Genomic DNA, 17,304 nt, shown 5'->3' with positions numbered 1-17,304 from the left:
CATAAAGGTAAATAATTGAGTAATCACAGAAGTTTAAAAAGGAACAAAAAAAAAAAAAACCCCAAGCCATGATGTTAAAAACAAATAAAATCAAACATGAATCTGTAATTAATTGCATTTGGTTTTGGTTTTGCTGTTGTATCTATGGGTGTGTGTTGCTTGGTTTGAAGTTTTCTATGTAGTCTGCTGTTTGTTTTATGTGTTTGTGCTGATTATGATGGAAGGTAAAACGAAAGTATCGTTTTATAAATGTTCGCTTTGTTTTTGTTGTAAAATGAAACTTAGAAAAATATCAAATCTTTGATTTCGACTCATTGAACTATTCTATAGCTATAATAAATTGAAATCTAGTAAAGTATTACTTCAAGTATTTAAAATATAACCACTCCCATTAAATCTAAATTGAGATAATAAAAAATAACAAACACAAATTGTTTATGTATACAATAGAAAAAAGTCTGTTTCCTCATTACCACCAACTATATTATTCCTAGCTTTACAAAAAAATTAATCAGGATGAACATGTTTATTAAGTCATTGATTTATTGAACCCTTGTGATAATAACTGAATTAATTTATCAAAAAATCAGAAAATAACATTAAATTTATCAGTATGAATAATGAGGAAAACACAAATGAGACAGTATAGTTATTTATTATCAAAGAATGTCCAAATGAGGTACTGTACACTTTACAGATAAATAAAACATTATAAATAAACTCATCACAGATACCTTGCTCCTCCTACCTGTCATACACAGTTTCATCCTTTTAAAAAAAACATTGAATGCATCTAGACTCAAAAACGCCCAAATGGGCAAATAGAGTATAAAATGGAGGATCATTGAGGACCAACAAATCGAATGGTGTTACTAAATGCAATAACGGTAAAGCATCCCAAATAATTCGAAAAATTCAATGTTTAAAAAAATGTAGAAATAAGAAGTCTGAATACAATTCCAAATAAAAGACTACATATATGTCAGGACTATTCGAAATGTTTCATACACAGATACAAGCAAATGCAAACTGCTACTTAAAAAAACTGAGGAAAGTACTTAGCAGAACTGATGTTAAGAACTCCAAATCCCAATGTCATATACTGTGAAAGTATTTTAATTCGTTGGTATTATTTTCGTGGTTTGAGCAACAATTACATGTGCATGGGTTTTTAATTTTAAAATTCGTGATTTTAGTTTTAAAAAAAAAAATGAAAAAAAAAATGAAAACATGAAGTCATCAGAAGGTTACACATTGTCTTGATTGAAGGAAATTGCAAAGTAAACATTGACCCGTGTAAATCGAAGTGATCAAAATAATTAACCTGAGATAGGGTGATTAACAAATTAAAGACCATCAAAGGTTAGACCATATCATGTTACCTAAAGAAAACAGTTGCATTAACGAATGCTATTAACGTATCTTGAATTGTAAAATAATTCTTATCAACAGCAAGCCCAGCATGAAATTATTATTTCCCATACGTACCAGAATTATGAAGATACAAAATGAACACTGTAAAAATACAGGAAATCTGACTTTAATCGATCAAAGAATTTTTTATGAGAATGAAAAGATAAAATATTGTACAGTTTATGTTTTTTAAAGATTAAATGGGTATAATTCTTCCTGCAGCTGTCGTTCGTTTTGCGTTTGCTCTGTGACTATTATTGTAGTCTTCACAGATTTGACGATAATCAATATATTCCGTAGATCATATCAGTAGTAAAACCTACATAGGGATCTTTACATGTCTTGATTTGGACAACGGTTGTTTTATTTCGTTGAATACTTAAATTCGTGAATACGGTCATCCCACAATTAAAAGCACTTTCACAGTGTTTATTTTCTAATCTTATTTCATTCTAATAGTTACAGATAATACGATCTGGTATGCATTATATATATTCTGACAAGATAGTAAAAAGTGGTTCTGAAACACAAAATTATGAACAATTAAAAACGTAAGACTTTTAGGGTATACAGAGTACAACTTTTAAGAAGTAATTGTAAATGTCTTATAAATTATATAAAAAAAGTCTTATTTTCATCTTTTTCTCACCAATTTTGTATTGTATTATTACCCACAATTCAGTTTCAAAGAAGGTAGGTTGTTAAGAACAAAGAACACTAAGACAACGCAAAACGAAGTCAACCAGTTTTACAAGCACCCGGCCAGGTCCACATGTATTTTTCCATCTGATGAGTTAAGCCCTTTTCAACTGAATTTTATAGTTCGTTTTTATGTTGTACTGGTTTACCACTGTCCCAGGTAAGAGGGAGGGTTTGGATCCCGCTAACATGTTTAACCCCGCCACATTATTTATGTATGTGCCTGTCCCAAGTCAGGAGCCTGTAATTCAGTGGTTGTCGTTGGTTTATGTGTTACATACTGGTTTTTCGTTAATTTTTTTTCAATATAAATAGGGCCGTTAGTTTTCTCGTTTGAATTGTTTTACATTGTCATATCGGGGCCTGTTATAGCTGACTAGGCGGTATGGACTTTGCTCATTGTTAAAGGCCGTACGATGACCTTTAGTTGTTTATTTCTGTGTCATTTTGGTCTCTTGTGGAAAGTTGTCTAATTGGTAATCATACCACATCTTCTTTTTTATATCAACCAAAACATTCTAGGTGTTAGAAAGTAGTAGTTGCTTATTTTATGTTTGATGTACATGTATATCAACATAATGTCAGCTCTGCTTTAGTTTTGCTAATTCAGATTTTGTTAAGGGCTGTGTTATATCCGAATATGTTCCACTTCAATAATCTACATAAATATGAGCTCACGTAGGTCGAATATATGTTGTATAGACGCTTTGATTCTTAGAATGGAACTAGTGTTTGCACTTATTGACTCTTATTAGAGTTGAAATAACATTAATTTTCAAATTGAATTGCATCATAGGTAAACATAAAGTATTAGCCTGAAATTCAGATTATCGAAATTAGATTTTAATATATTTAATGGTTTAGGTTCAAATGTCATTGCTTTGTCGTATTATTTAACAATAGCTGAATTAACAAATATAACTGCCAACCAAGGAATCTATTTGATTGATGTTTGATAACAATGATACTCTGAGTCATACAAGTCTATTACATTATTTGCCGATAGTAAATACCGGAAATTACCGAATAATTAAGCAGAACTAGTGAAACAAATATTTTAACCTCAAATACTTAGAAGAAAAGAAGAAAACGAACTGATAATCCTTAGGGTTTATACTGTGCTAAATACATTTGTGTGATTTATAACGGGGCCAGGATTCGTAAGCTGCAGGAGCAATTAGAGCACCACTGATGCTATATTAAACATCACCCTCATATTTGTTAAGCTCTCAAACAATGTCAAATAAGTGCATAACACTGATCAAAACATACTCGCGTTTCAGTGCCTAACACAGTGTCCAACATGCTGGCGTGCCAGTGCAAGGAATGTAGCGTCAAACATTTTTATGTGTGTCAGTGCACAACACAGCGTCAAATATGTTTATGTTTCAGTCCATAGCACAGCGTCAATCATATGAATGTGTCAGTGCACAACACAGCGTCAATCATATGTATGTGTCAGTGCACAACACAGCATCAAATATGTTTATGTTTCAGTCCATAGCACAGCGTCAATCATATGAATGTGTCAGTGCACAACACAGCGTCATATATGTTTATGTTTTCAATGCACAACACAGCGTCAAATATTGTTATTGTTCAGTGCACAACGTTAACACAGGGTCAAACATAACTGTGTTTCGGGGACAACACATCGTCTAGAGAGCTAGTTTCTTAGCGCACAATACAGCATCCGGCGTGCGACGAACATGACTAGCGGCATGAATTATAACAATACAATTTAAAGGAAACAAAAATGACAAACATGAACAAACGACAACTACTTAACTACATGCTTCTGAATTTCGACAGGCTCATAACGAATGTGTTGTTTGTTGTTTTTTTTGTTTGGGGGGGAGGGAGTTAAACGTATTTTCTGAGTGGTCCCCTCCCCCAGGGCTTGGACAGAAATGTCAAAGCACAATAAGCATCACTAATATAATTCAGACAAAAGAGATCGATACAAAGCAGAAAAACACAAGACAGGACACTGACCGGAAGTGGCGAGTATTTATTCATCGACCATCCAGTACGTAATAACTCACTAGACCTTTGGCGTTGGGTGAGTTTAAAGATGAACTGATAACATTTATAGTGTAAATATTAGCACGAGTTGGATCCAAAGATAGGTTTGGTCATATTTCTAACATTCAAATTCGGCTATAATTTATACTTTCCTTTATACAGAAATGTAATATTACTGGCGTTCGATGGAATAACTTAATAGTTTTTGTACAGACATTTTTTGCGTATGAGTATATTTGTGTATTGCATATAGGAGATAGTGAATTCTGGAGAAGATTAATGCTGTTTTTTCCATTTTATGTCAAGTACGGATTTGTTTTGAATGCACTTGGACTATTAAGTGTAAGTATGTTACACAATCACTCACGTGACAATGAAATATCAAGGTGCAAAACTCTAGTTGGAAGTACTACATGTTAGTAGGGTCCAGTTAAATTCATAATAGAGAGTATTATACAATTACGTGGAGAGGGCTTACATAGGCTATGCCTGTTGCCCAATCCAATTAAATTTATTTGAATAAAATATTGTTTAAACTAAATTATACAATTACTGTCTTTTGATGCGGTAAATGTGTGGTTTTATTGACTTTTAAAAAAAACGGATATTCACTGAGGCCAACAGCCGAAGTGAATATCAGGTTAGCCTCAGTGAATATCCGTTTTTCAAAAGTCAAATGAATGTAATAGAAAATATTTACCAAAACCAATTGTACATCAAACGTTTTTTACCAAAAATATACACGTAAAATAACGCGACGTTTTGCGCGGTGAATATACTTTTTCTGCAGGTGAATATGCTTATTTATCAAAAATCCCATTCATATATATAGAGAGCCGTGGTGTAGTGGTTAGTGCATCGGACTACTAACACAAAGGTTCCTGGTTCGATTCCCGTTTGGGATGAAAATTTCAGGAACTCAATTTTCGGCTCTCCCTTGACACCATTTGCGAGTATGGTCTTGAGGAAACGATGATAGTCCGTCGGACGGGGACGATAAATGGCTGACCCGTGTTAAGAGAGAGCCATATCTCTTGCACGTTAAAGACACCCTTGTAGATTTCGAAAAAGAGTAGGCTAATGCCGCTACAAGGCAGCAATCGCACCCGCAAAGTGGAGAGGGATTAATATAAGTTGCAAAACTTGTTTCCCAATCCACTATAAATAAATATGTTTAAAACTATATATAGAAAAAACATACTAACATTTTATCAATATGGAATAATAACAAATTATTTCACAGACAAGATTATTGACATTTATCACAAAGGGAAACTTTCATGAACCCCTATCGTTAATATAACAATAACATTACAATGCCAGTATGACATTATTGATAACGTAACCTTCCTCAGATCTGTTTTAGATCTTTGAAATGCTTGTGTTTGATTGGCCTATCAATTTGTATTGCTATTTTCCCTTTTTATATTACGTGTACATGTTTTATTTGTATATGCCTCTTGTTTTAGTTGCATAAGTGTTAGTAGTCTAGTATGCATCTTCGTGTTTTATGTGTATATAGAGTATATGTTGTATTTGTATATATGCCTCTTCTTTTGTTTAACATGTATACATACGTTCTATTTGTATATATGCCTCTTCTTTTGTTTGACATGTATACATACGTTGTATTTGTATATTATATGCCTCTTCTTTTGTTTAACATGTATACATACGTTCTATTTGTATATGCCTCTTCTTTTTTAATGTGTATACTTTTTATTTGTAATGCCACGTTTAATTTGTATATGCCTCTTCTTTTTTAAAATGTTTATTGATTTTATTTGTCTATGCTTTTTTTAACGTGACTGTGTATATGTTTAATTTAAACATATATATGCCTCTTCTTCTTTATACTGCATCATTTAGCCTTTCTACCTGCCACTAGGTTTAAAGGACCATAACTCTATATTTTACAGGAAGTTGAAATGCGCAGTGCAATCACAACTTGTTTTCCATAGACACAGACAACTATCTTGAAAGGACCCTACTATTTGGCTTATTTGCACCTTTAATTGTGTTGTTTGGATCTATTTTTTATAATAGGTACAGTCATTGTATTGAACACAATCATTCCTCTTCACCGCTTAATTTATAGATAATGCACAGTGATGCACGTTGACCTAATATGAAAGTACATATGTAGTTGTCTCCCTTACGAGTATAATCAATTTCAAAATGTTCATTGTTATTTCCCTTGTTCAAAACTATACATTTCATGCTTCTTTATTTAATGATTTACATAATGCTTATTCAGTACATATTTGTTTAATTGAATAGATCTGAGTATTTTAAATTCATTGGTAAAAGATATTTATTTATATCCTTAATTTAGTACTTGCATGATCGCAAATCATTGATAACTTTCTTTGACAGACTTAGGCCTATACATTATATATGACTGGTTCAGTTCAATAGAAGTATATTGAATTGTCTGAGGTCTGAAGTATTCAGACCAATCAATTCAAGCTGTGATGAATGCAAATCTTCCTTAACTTATTGTGTTATGATATTGTAATTATTATGTTTATTTATGTTGGCCTAATTTGTGTTGTATGGCCTGATAGTTGTTTACCAAATAATCTTATAACTGTGCAGTTTAGAAATGATTGGAACTTTCTAGAATGATCCTTATAAAAGATTCGTAATTTAAACTTCTACGTTATTCCAGAAACTTCCGTTGTAACTTTCCAGGATTTTCCACAATGTTCCATTATAGAGTGTTCTAGAATTTTCCATGACAACACTATATATACAGACACTAAAGTTAAACTCTCATAATTAAACTTGGACATAGACATTGATAGACATTAGTATTCACAGCATTTGGATTGACACTTTTATTCTACAAACAACATCATACTGGATTGTGACATTAGTAGTGAACGTAATATTCAAATTGGATTCCGAAAGATTTCCGGATACAGATAAAGATAACAGATTGGACTCATATTTTGACAGTTAAGTTAACAGTAATATTTGTGTAATACCTTTTGTAAACTTTTGTATATTAAATATTGTTAAATTTTACTATTGATTTGTGTCTTTTGTTGGCTACAATTTAAAGGCGATTTCTGGCCGTAACAGAAATTGGGGGCTCGTCCGGGATACTGAATTATCTTATTCAAAATTTATTTAGTAATTTTTATTATAACTAGCCAACAAAATTCTACAAAATGGCATTTGATGCCGGTAAATTTTTGAAAACGCCTGACCTGGAGGGGTTTGATAATTTAAAGAAAGAGGAATTAGTGTTACTTGCTAAACATCTGAAATTAGATTTTAGAGTATCTATGAGAAAACAAATTATAAAAAATTTGGTTATAGACAAATTAGTGGACGCAGAAATTTTTGGTGAAGAGGCTCTTGAACTCAAGGTCGAAAATGTTGACGCCTTTAAATTAAAACAGCTTGAATTAGAACATGAACTTAAATTAAAAGAACTAGAAATGAAGGAAAGATTGGAAATGGATAAAAAAGAAAAAGAAGATGAATTTAAATTGAAACAAGATGAATTAAAGTTAAAACAGGCAGAACTTGAAATGAGGGAAAGACTAGAGATGGAGAAACTAAAACTTGAAATGGTCAAAGAAGAAAGCAACACTAAAGTCCAGTCAAAATCAGAATATTTTGATGCAGCAAAAAATATACGTTTGGTTCCCAAATTTTGTGAAAAAACAGTCGATAAATATTTTCCACAGTTTGAGAAAATTGCTAATAATTTGAAATGGCCAAAGCCATATTGGACTACAATGCTACAAAGTGTTTTTGAGGGTAAGGCCGCTGAAATATACTCTGCACTTCCATCAGAAAAAAGTTCTGACTATGACACGGTGAAACAGGAAGTTTTGAAAGCTTATGAGCTAGTACCAGAAGCATACAGACAGAAATTTAGATCTTATAAAAAGTTTGATTCGCAAACCTATGTGGAATTTGCTCGGGAAAAAGAAGATCTATTTGATAAATGGCTTACTTCAAAGAAAACTTCAAACAATGTGTTCATTTAGACTTAAAAACACATTTAGACGACAAAACTGTTGAGTCAATACACGATGCAGCTGTTATTTCAGATAATTATACTCTTTCACATAAAAGAAGTTTCAAGGGTCAAAATGTTAATACTTCCAGTGGAAATTACAAAAATCAAAGCACTGAGCATACTGATAGTAAGCCTGTTTCACAGAATAAGAGTCAGTCCAGTTATAATATGTCTAGTCCAAAATTTGATACTTTTGAGAAGAAGTCACTGACTTGTGCTTATTGTAAGAAGATTGGTCACCTGATGGCTGATTGTTTTAGACTTCAGAAGAAGAATGAACGAGATAATAAGCCGAAGACCAGTGCTTGTACGACACCTTATATTACCAGTACGTTGGAATGTCCTGCGAGTCAGGCTTTTAAGTCCAGTTTTTGTGATTACATGGAGGAATATAAACCCTTTATGTCTGATGGGTTTATTTCTATTGTTGATGATACCACTCTTCAGCCTATTAAGATTTTACGAGACACTGGAGCTTCTCAGTCTTTATTGTTAGAAGGTGTGTTGCCTTTGTCCGAGAAGACTTCTGTTGGTGCCTCCGTTTTGTTACAAGGTGTAGAGTTAGGTTGTATAGATGTTCCTCTCCATCATATTTATCTGAAGTCAGATTTGATAACTGGACCAGTTATTGTAGGTGTTCGTCCTAATCTCCCTGTAGAGGGTGTTACATTATTGCTAGGAAATGATCAAGCTAGGAACAAAGTGGTTGCTGAACCAATTGTTACCAGTGAACCAGTGGTGGATGTTAAATCACCTGAAGATGATGCTGACTTGTATCCATCTTATGTTGTAACTAGGGCGATGGCTAGAAAACAACAAGATGAGGATTTGCAAGAAAACAAGTTTGATTACATGGACCTTTCTGACACTTTCCTAACAGACATTGAAGGTCCTGGTAGCTCAGAAAAGGCCATAATAAGACCAACTTATGTTAACAAGAATGTAATTATGCCATGGCCAGACGTAAACAGCCATTCATTAAACAAAAAGAACTTTTTGGAAGAACAAAATAAAGACCCTGAGGTTCTTCAGCTCTGCAATAGGGCTCAACCACAGGAGGAAGCAGACAAAGTGGCTGAATGCTATTTCCATCAGGACGGCATTTTAATGAGGAAGTGGAGGCCTCCTGATGCTACCCCAGAGGAGGAATGGAGAGTGGTATACCAAGTGGTGGTGCCTAAAGTTTATAGGCAAGAAATTATTGGTCTTGCCCATGACACCCCCTTGGCTGGACACTTAGGTATAAGGAAGACTTGCCTTAAGATCTTGCAGCATTTCTACTGGCCAAGACTTAGAAATGATGTTGCAGAATACTGCAAATCATGTCATATATGCCAAGTTGTTGGTAAGCCTAATCAGAAAATACCACCAGCACCACTTCTGCCTATTCCAGCCTTTGACGAACCTTTCAACAGAGTTCTAATTGACTGCGTTGGACCTTTACCAAAGACCAAAACTGGAAATGCGTATTTATTGACGATCATGTGTACCTCCACTCGCTTTCCTGAGGCTATTCCGCTAAGAAATATCAAGACACCTACTATTGTCAAAGCACTTATCAAATTTTTCACATTAGTAGGACTTCCTAAGTCTATACAGTCCGACCAGGGATCAAATTTCATTTCAGGTTTATTTCAGCAAGTCGTGTACAAGTTATGGATTGCTCAGTATAGATCAAGTGCGTACCATCCAGAATCTCAAGGTGCCTTAGAACGTTTTCATCAAACATTGAAGAACATGATTAGAACTTTTTGTCTTCAACTTGACAGAGACTGGGATGATGGAGTTCACTTTCTACTTTTTGCAGTCCGAGAGGCTGTTCAAGAATCCCTTGGATTTAGTCCCTTTGAGTTGGTATTTGGCCATACTGTAAGGGGACCGTTAAAATTGATTAAGGAAAAGTGGCTTACTGAACATACTGACTTGAATCTTTTAGACTATGTATCTAGATTTAAAGAAAAATTGTACACTGCTTGTCAAATTGCTCAGAAAAATTTAAAAAATGTACAGAACAAGATGAAAATATGGTATGATAAAGATGCCAGGGACAGAGTTTTTGAGCCTGGTGATAGGTACTTGTATTTTTGCCAGTCCCTGGACATTCTTTACAGGCTAAATATTGTGGTCCTTATACAATAGAGAGTAAAATCAATGATTTGAATTATATTGTAAAAACTCCAGGTCGGCGTAAACAAAACAGAGTGTGTCATATTAATATGTTAAAACCATATTTTGAGCGTACTAATGAATGTGAGAGTAAACCAGTTGCCACTTTAGGCATGGTTAAATTTGAGAACAATCATGACAAACCAGATGTAATTGAACCACCTTTTAGTTCTAAAACTTTGGAAGAGACAGTTAGATTGAAAAATTCAGAAATTTTGTCAAATTTAGACTCAAAACTTGCACATCTGTCTTTTGATCGTAGAGAAGAAATAAAAGCTTTGGTATTTTCTTTTAAAAATCTTTTTCCAGATGTGCCAAACAAAACCACTGCTGTTTGTCATGATGTTGATGTAGGAGATGCTTCTCCAATTAAGCAACATCCTTACCGGCTCAATCCACTCAAACTTGAAGCTATGAGAAAAGAAATTAAATATATGCTTGACAATGATATTATTGAGCCGAGTAACAGTGAATGGAGCTCTCCTTGTCTCCTTGTGCCAAAACCAGATAAAACTTTTCGTTTCGTGACTGATTTCAGAAAAGTAAATTCAGTCTCAAAATCTGATTCCTATCCGATTCCAAGGATAGACGATTGTATTGACAATATTGGTCAAGCAAAATTTGTGAGCAAATTTGATTTATTGAAAGGTTATTGGCAAGTTCCATTGACACAGAGAGCTCGTGAAATATCAGCTTTTGTTACACCAGATGGCTTATTTCAATATACTGTAATGCCATTTGGCATGAAAAGTGCTCCAGCTACATTTCAAAGAATGATCAATAATGTTATAAAAGATTTAGACTGTTGTTATGCTTATATTGATGATCTTATTGTATGTAGTGATAGCTGGGAACAGCATTTAACACATTTGTATGATACTTTTGATAGATTGTCATATTCAAATTTGACTGTTAATCTTGGTAAAAGTGAATTTTGTCAGACCACTGTTGATTATTTAGGGCATATAGTTGGCCAATGTGAAGTAAAACCTATTATGGCTAAAGTGGAAGCTATTTCCAAATTTCCACCTCCTACAAATAGAAAACAACTTATGAGATATTTAGGCATGATAGGATTTTACAGGAAATTCTGTTCAAATTTTGCTACTGTTGTTCAACCATTGACTCATCTTTTACGAAAAGATTCTAAATTTATCTGGAGTGAAAATTGTCAAAAAGCTTTTGAAAATAGCAAATCACTTTTAATTAATAGTCCAGTTCTGATTACTCCAGACTTTGAAAAACAATTTAAACTTGCCGTTGATGCAAGCGATGTAGGAATAGGAGCTGTTTTATATCAAGAGACAGATGATAATGTTGAAAAACCTATATCATATTTTTCTAAGAAATTAGATAAACATCAGAAAAATTATTCAACTATTGAAAAAGAGTGTTTTGCAATGTTGTCAGCACTTCAACATTTTGATGTATATTTGAATCCCACTGTATATCCTATTCTTGTTTATACTGATCATAATCCTCTCACCTTCATGCATAAAATGAGAAACAAGAATCAGAGGTTGACTAGGTGGAGTTTATTGTTACAGGAATATGATGTAATTGTAAAACATATTAAGGGTAAAGATAATGTAATAGCTGATGCTTTATCTAGAGCTTATTAAATCACTTTGGATATATCATGTATTTTTGTTCATATTATTCATGATAAGTTTTTGTTACACTAAAACTTCTTTTAAGGGGGGAGGTGTTATGATATTGTAATTATTATGTTTATTTATGTTGGCCTAATTTGTGTTGTATGGCCTGATAGTTGTTTACCAAATAATCTTATAACTGTGCAGTTTAGAAATGATTGGAACTTTCTAGAATGATCCTTATAAAAGATGCGTAATTTAAACTTCTACGTTATTCCAGAAACTTCCGTTGTAACTTTCCAGGATTTTCCACAATGTTCCATTATAGAGTGTTCTAGAATTTTCCATGACAACACTATATATACAGACACTAAAGTTAAACTCTCATAATTAAACATGGACATAGACATTGATAGACATTAGTATTCACAGCATTTGGATTGACACTTTTATTCTACAAACAACATCATACTGGATTGTGACATTAGTAGTGAACGTAATATTCAAATTGGATTCCGAAAGATTTCCGGATACAGATAAAGATAACAGATTGGACTCATATTTTGACAGTTAAGTTAACAGTAATATTTGTGTAATACCTTTTGTAAACTTTTGTATATTAAATATTGTTAAATTTTACTATTGATTTGTGTCTTTTGTTGGCTACAATTTAAAGGCGATTTCTGGCCGTAACAATTGGTTTACTGTTGCTTAGATATAAGACAACCCCCCCTCCCCCAATTTTTTTTTTAAATTGAAAATTTTATCAATCTTAAAAAAAAAGTATGACCCCCCCCCCTCTTCCTATTTTTAATAAATTTGAAATTTCAAATTATATAAATTCACCAAACACATTTGACATGCTATAATATTTTGCGGTGGTATAAGTATAAAACATTACAGAGAAAATGATTTTATTCTTTGCTAGATAATGGAAGAAACAGACTATACTTAATGCAACTGGTGAGTGAAGACCTTGAGTTATTCCTCTTAGTATAAGAAAATGTCAAAGAAAAACTCTGGTTATTCCCCTTGTATTCATTTGTTGTTTATAAAAAAAAAATGAAATACTGTTTTCTCAGGCGTGCAAGAATATACAGTCATTGTTTTGGTTTTATTTTGCTCTAATTGTAGATGACTGTTTAAAAGAACAAGTGGAAAGGCTACATCGTTTTATGTGCTTATTATGTTTTTCGGTCCTCAATGCTCCTCAACTTCGTACTTTATTTGGTCTTTATACTGGAATTGTTTCAAACATCAACGAAGAGTCATTTGTAGAGAACACGCGCGTCTGGCGCAAATACAAAATATCAATCTTGGTATTTATGATGAACTTATTGATATGAGGTTTTTGTTTCTTATACATGTTTTCAATTTGTTTGCTATGTTCGGATAAGTTATGTTATTTCACTAATTTACTAAGTACTAAGCTCTAACAATCAATTCTATATTCAATCACTGACGATGATATTTATTTTAATGATGTTGTTTAAAAACCATGGTAACTAACGTTTTCAATCTTGAATTATAATAACTTCCTGTCTTGTAAATAACCGGATGTATTGTCAAGACGTTCAATAAACCTGGATGTGCAAACTCATTTCAAAATGTTTAAAATGCGAAGCTTAAAATGGGCGCCGTGATAAGAAGCAGTTATTTGGATTAAAATGAACTTTCCTTTAAAGGAACTCGGCTATTCATTCTTTGAAATTATCATCAATTTTCAAGAGCAACTATACAAAAAGTTCAAGATGAAAGACGAAGTATTGTAAATATATCTTCATCTTCTCAAACTGATCATTTACATTACGAATACTTTATATGGATGTCTTTTAAACTATAAATTATAAGTGTGTTTGCTCTCCATTTAAAACAATGTAAATTGTAGGGATTTGTTGACTAAATGAATAAAATGTTCTTTGTAAAGAAAACAAGATATTTTTGCGATTCTTCCCATGTTGTACTTCCGATTTCTAGTTCAAAGAGAATACTTGTCTGTGATGTCAAAACACGGACAATATACGAATAATGTATAGATAAATGAGAAGGGCTTTAAACAACTAAATAATCGTAAAAATATGCATTTGTCAATTTGCTTAAGGATCATGATGAAACGATGTACGTTGACCACCATGTTCATTTCTATTTAATTGGCCGTTTATTCTCTTCGTTTATTTTGCTGCTTATTCCCTCAACTCCATATAACATGCAGCGTTCACTAAATTTTACAATAAATAGTCGAACCAATGAATTCAGCGTTGTTATAAAAGCTAAACTGATTTAAACCATTAAAAGACATTTCACTGGTTTATTTATACTATATGTAATTTTGTTCCAACACTTTGTCTACATATGTCATTTTAGGAGAAGTTGAATTATTGGTCCCTTTTATCAATTAATGTAGCTAATTACGTGAGTATCAATACTAAAATTAATTTCTGGATAATTAATAAACGTTTAAATATGTTAAAGTAGTAAATTAAGTCGAATACATGGCGCGGATATAATTTCACTCTACTTAAAATATACTTCGTGCGTAGAACTATAATGCAAGAAAAATAAGTCCTGAAAATTAATCACATTTATTTTGCATGTGTAATGTTTGATAAGGGGATATTTATCTCATGACAGATAATTTAAAATAAAAAATTGACAATTTATCATTACTTTTAAGTGTTACCTTCTTTGTATTTTTAAATATATATAATTATTTACTTGTTAAATAACGATCTGGTGTAGAGTGCTGCTGTGCTAATATAGTATATTCACGGTAATGGATGATCACAAATGACGGGTGTATGAATTTTGGTCTTCCTGTTAACTTTCCCTGTCGGCATTTAAAGCTCTATATACTGTAAAGCCTCCTATTTGCTGCTCAGGATGCAGAAATACGCGGACACATCCAATATCGTTAAATCTGAAGCTCTGTGTAGAATGTTATAACTCAGGAGGGGTTTATACATATAGGTGGCTGAACCGACTAATGGCTTTAGTTACTTATTTATCCTGAATTGATGAATTATGTTTTACTTGACTATAAAAGGCAACACTTTTTAATCCTACTCTCTGTCCTGTTTATGGTTGATTTTTTTATGATATTGTTAGCTGATAATCCATATGCACAGGGTTGGGTTCAACATCATAGCATCTACATAGAGTTATGTAATTTTTGTGTACTGAACGAGTAGCTAGCCTAGCTGATATTAATATCTATATAGCAGCTAGGCTAGCTACACGTTTAATAGTCATAAATCTACGTAGCTTTATGTAGCCACTACGATATTGAACCCTGGACACATTTAAATAAATAGATTAGTGAAAATAAAACACAGTTTAAACAATAAAGCTGTCTACTAGTATTTCATTTCTATTCGTTTTGGAAAATATCCAATTCAGCTATTAATTATATCAAACACCGTGAAGGTGGGCAGATTTTAAACATGATACAAGTATAATATGTTACAAATACTTCAACAGCTGTTCAACAATTTAAGTTTATTACATTTACAATGTCAATAAATTTTACTTACACTCATTCATTCATAGGAAAATGGTGGTTGCAGGATAAAGTAAGATACCTTTTTATTAATTAACCCATGTGTATTATTATCGTAACGAGCTATGTACGTTGTGCATATTAAACTAAGATGAAACCTACAAGAACCTTACCGTTAAAATGAATAAGACTGTTTGATTTCTGACAAGTATATTAACGATATACTGTTAAAACTAGATTTGTGAGTATTAGAATAGGATAACAAATATTTGTGTAGATCAATTTATCAAATTTATTTTAGCATTTCCGTAAGATAATACAATCACTTAGGGATTGTAAATCCTACTACAATCCAGCACATAAGCAATGTATCGGTATAAAGCAGGTACCCGACTCTAAATAATTCTTGTTAAAAATATCAATTAAATTGAGGATGAATAAAGGCAACAGTAGTATACCGCTGTTCAAAACTCATAAATCCAGGGACAAAAAACAAAATCAGGGTAACAAACTAAAACCGAGGGAAACGCATTAAATATAAGAGGAGAACAACGACATAACACCAAAACGTAACACACACAGAAACGGACCAAGCATCAGACTAAACACCACGAGAATAACAAATATAAGTGGGTAATGTGTCAAAGAGACAACAACTCGACCAAAGAGCCGACAACAGCAGAAGGCCACCAATGGTCATATCAATATTGCATATTGACAAAATAAACGATACCTATGTATCAAAAAAAGTTATCACAAACTGATAGCTGATCTAGTTTAAACGAAAAAATAACCATAATCTGCAATCAATAATTGTGAACATGATATACACTTGTTATTAAAATGCACTTACATTAATTGAATTTCTTCTGTTTTCTTTATCCAGGTAATAGTATATTAAAGACGATTTAGTCACCGATAAATCCCACTCTGTATTTCTCATCTAACATCTTAATGACTGTTTCCTGGAAAAGTTCTATAAATTTAATATAAAACATCCCAATTACTGATCCATGACCGGAAAACAATTTTTTAATCACGTGATTGCATACCGTTAATTGTTCAATAAAATCATTTTCTTGTCAGTAGCAGGATGCATACCGTCACTGTAGGATTGATGTTTATTTTCTAGGTGTGAAGCCTTAGTTAGGTTAATTTAGTAACTTCTGCTGTGATGAATTAATGTTTAGTAAGAGTCATACAGAAATATATTGATCAAATGTTGTATAAATCTATGTATTTGATAATGTTTTTAATTAATTGAATTACAACCTCCAAATAAAGTCTCGTTAAAAGCCTTCTTTATAAGGTGACACGATTTTTGTATTAAAAACACAGGGCACCGACCTGACGACATATAATCTTCAACTAATATTGCTAAGTTGGTGAACACACATTATAAGCTATACATCGTGTTGTCGCAGCTCCTGTGTTTTGTTAAACAGACATCACCAACGATATGCTATTTGAAATCAATGTTTTTTTTGTAATTATGGTAATTACTAAATCCAATAAAAAAAATCATAAGAATGTTGAATATCGAAAACTCATTGTTTATCCCGCATCATTTGAAGATTTATGTCAGAACTGATATAAAATATACTACAGATGGATATAAATGGTCTCTCAAAAAGGTTTGACGGTATGATTTCAATAAAATTAATAAAGCTATGCATAAAGAAATCAGTTAGATTTAACATACATTTCTTACTTAAACTTTAAACTATATTAAGAAGATAAAAACACTAGTATAGTATTATACACCATACTGCAACTAAAACAGATAAAAACATACCTGCTGACACAATATTTGCTATTTGCATTTACACCAATGTCATGGAATACGTCACTGGAACAAACACACTTACTAT

At 32.5% G+C, this 17,304-nt stretch overlaps 1 protein-coding gene across 1 annotated transcript in view; it reads right to left on the bottom strand.

The window, feature by feature from the left end:
• Window positions 1–16,492, bottom strand: part of LOC139498943 (uncharacterized) — a 49,643-nt gene extending 33,151 nt beyond the window's left edge. The window contains exon 1 of the mRNA XM_071287531.1: window positions 16,287–16,492. The gene's annotated coding sequence lies outside the window, so the exon portion shown is untranslated. The remainder of the gene's footprint in view (window positions 1–16,286) is intronic.
• Window positions 16,493–17,304: the final 812 nt, after the last annotated feature.

This window comes from Mytilus edulis, chromosome 12 (assembly GCF_963676685.1).
Source record: "Mytilus edulis chromosome 12, xbMytEdul2.2, whole genome shotgun sequence".
NCBI classification, from domain to species: domain Eukaryota; kingdom Metazoa; phylum Mollusca; class Bivalvia; order Mytilida; family Mytilidae; genus Mytilus; species Mytilus edulis.
The sequence above is the reverse complement of the archived record's forward strand: the minus strand, read 5'-3'. Positions and strand labels throughout refer to the sequence as shown.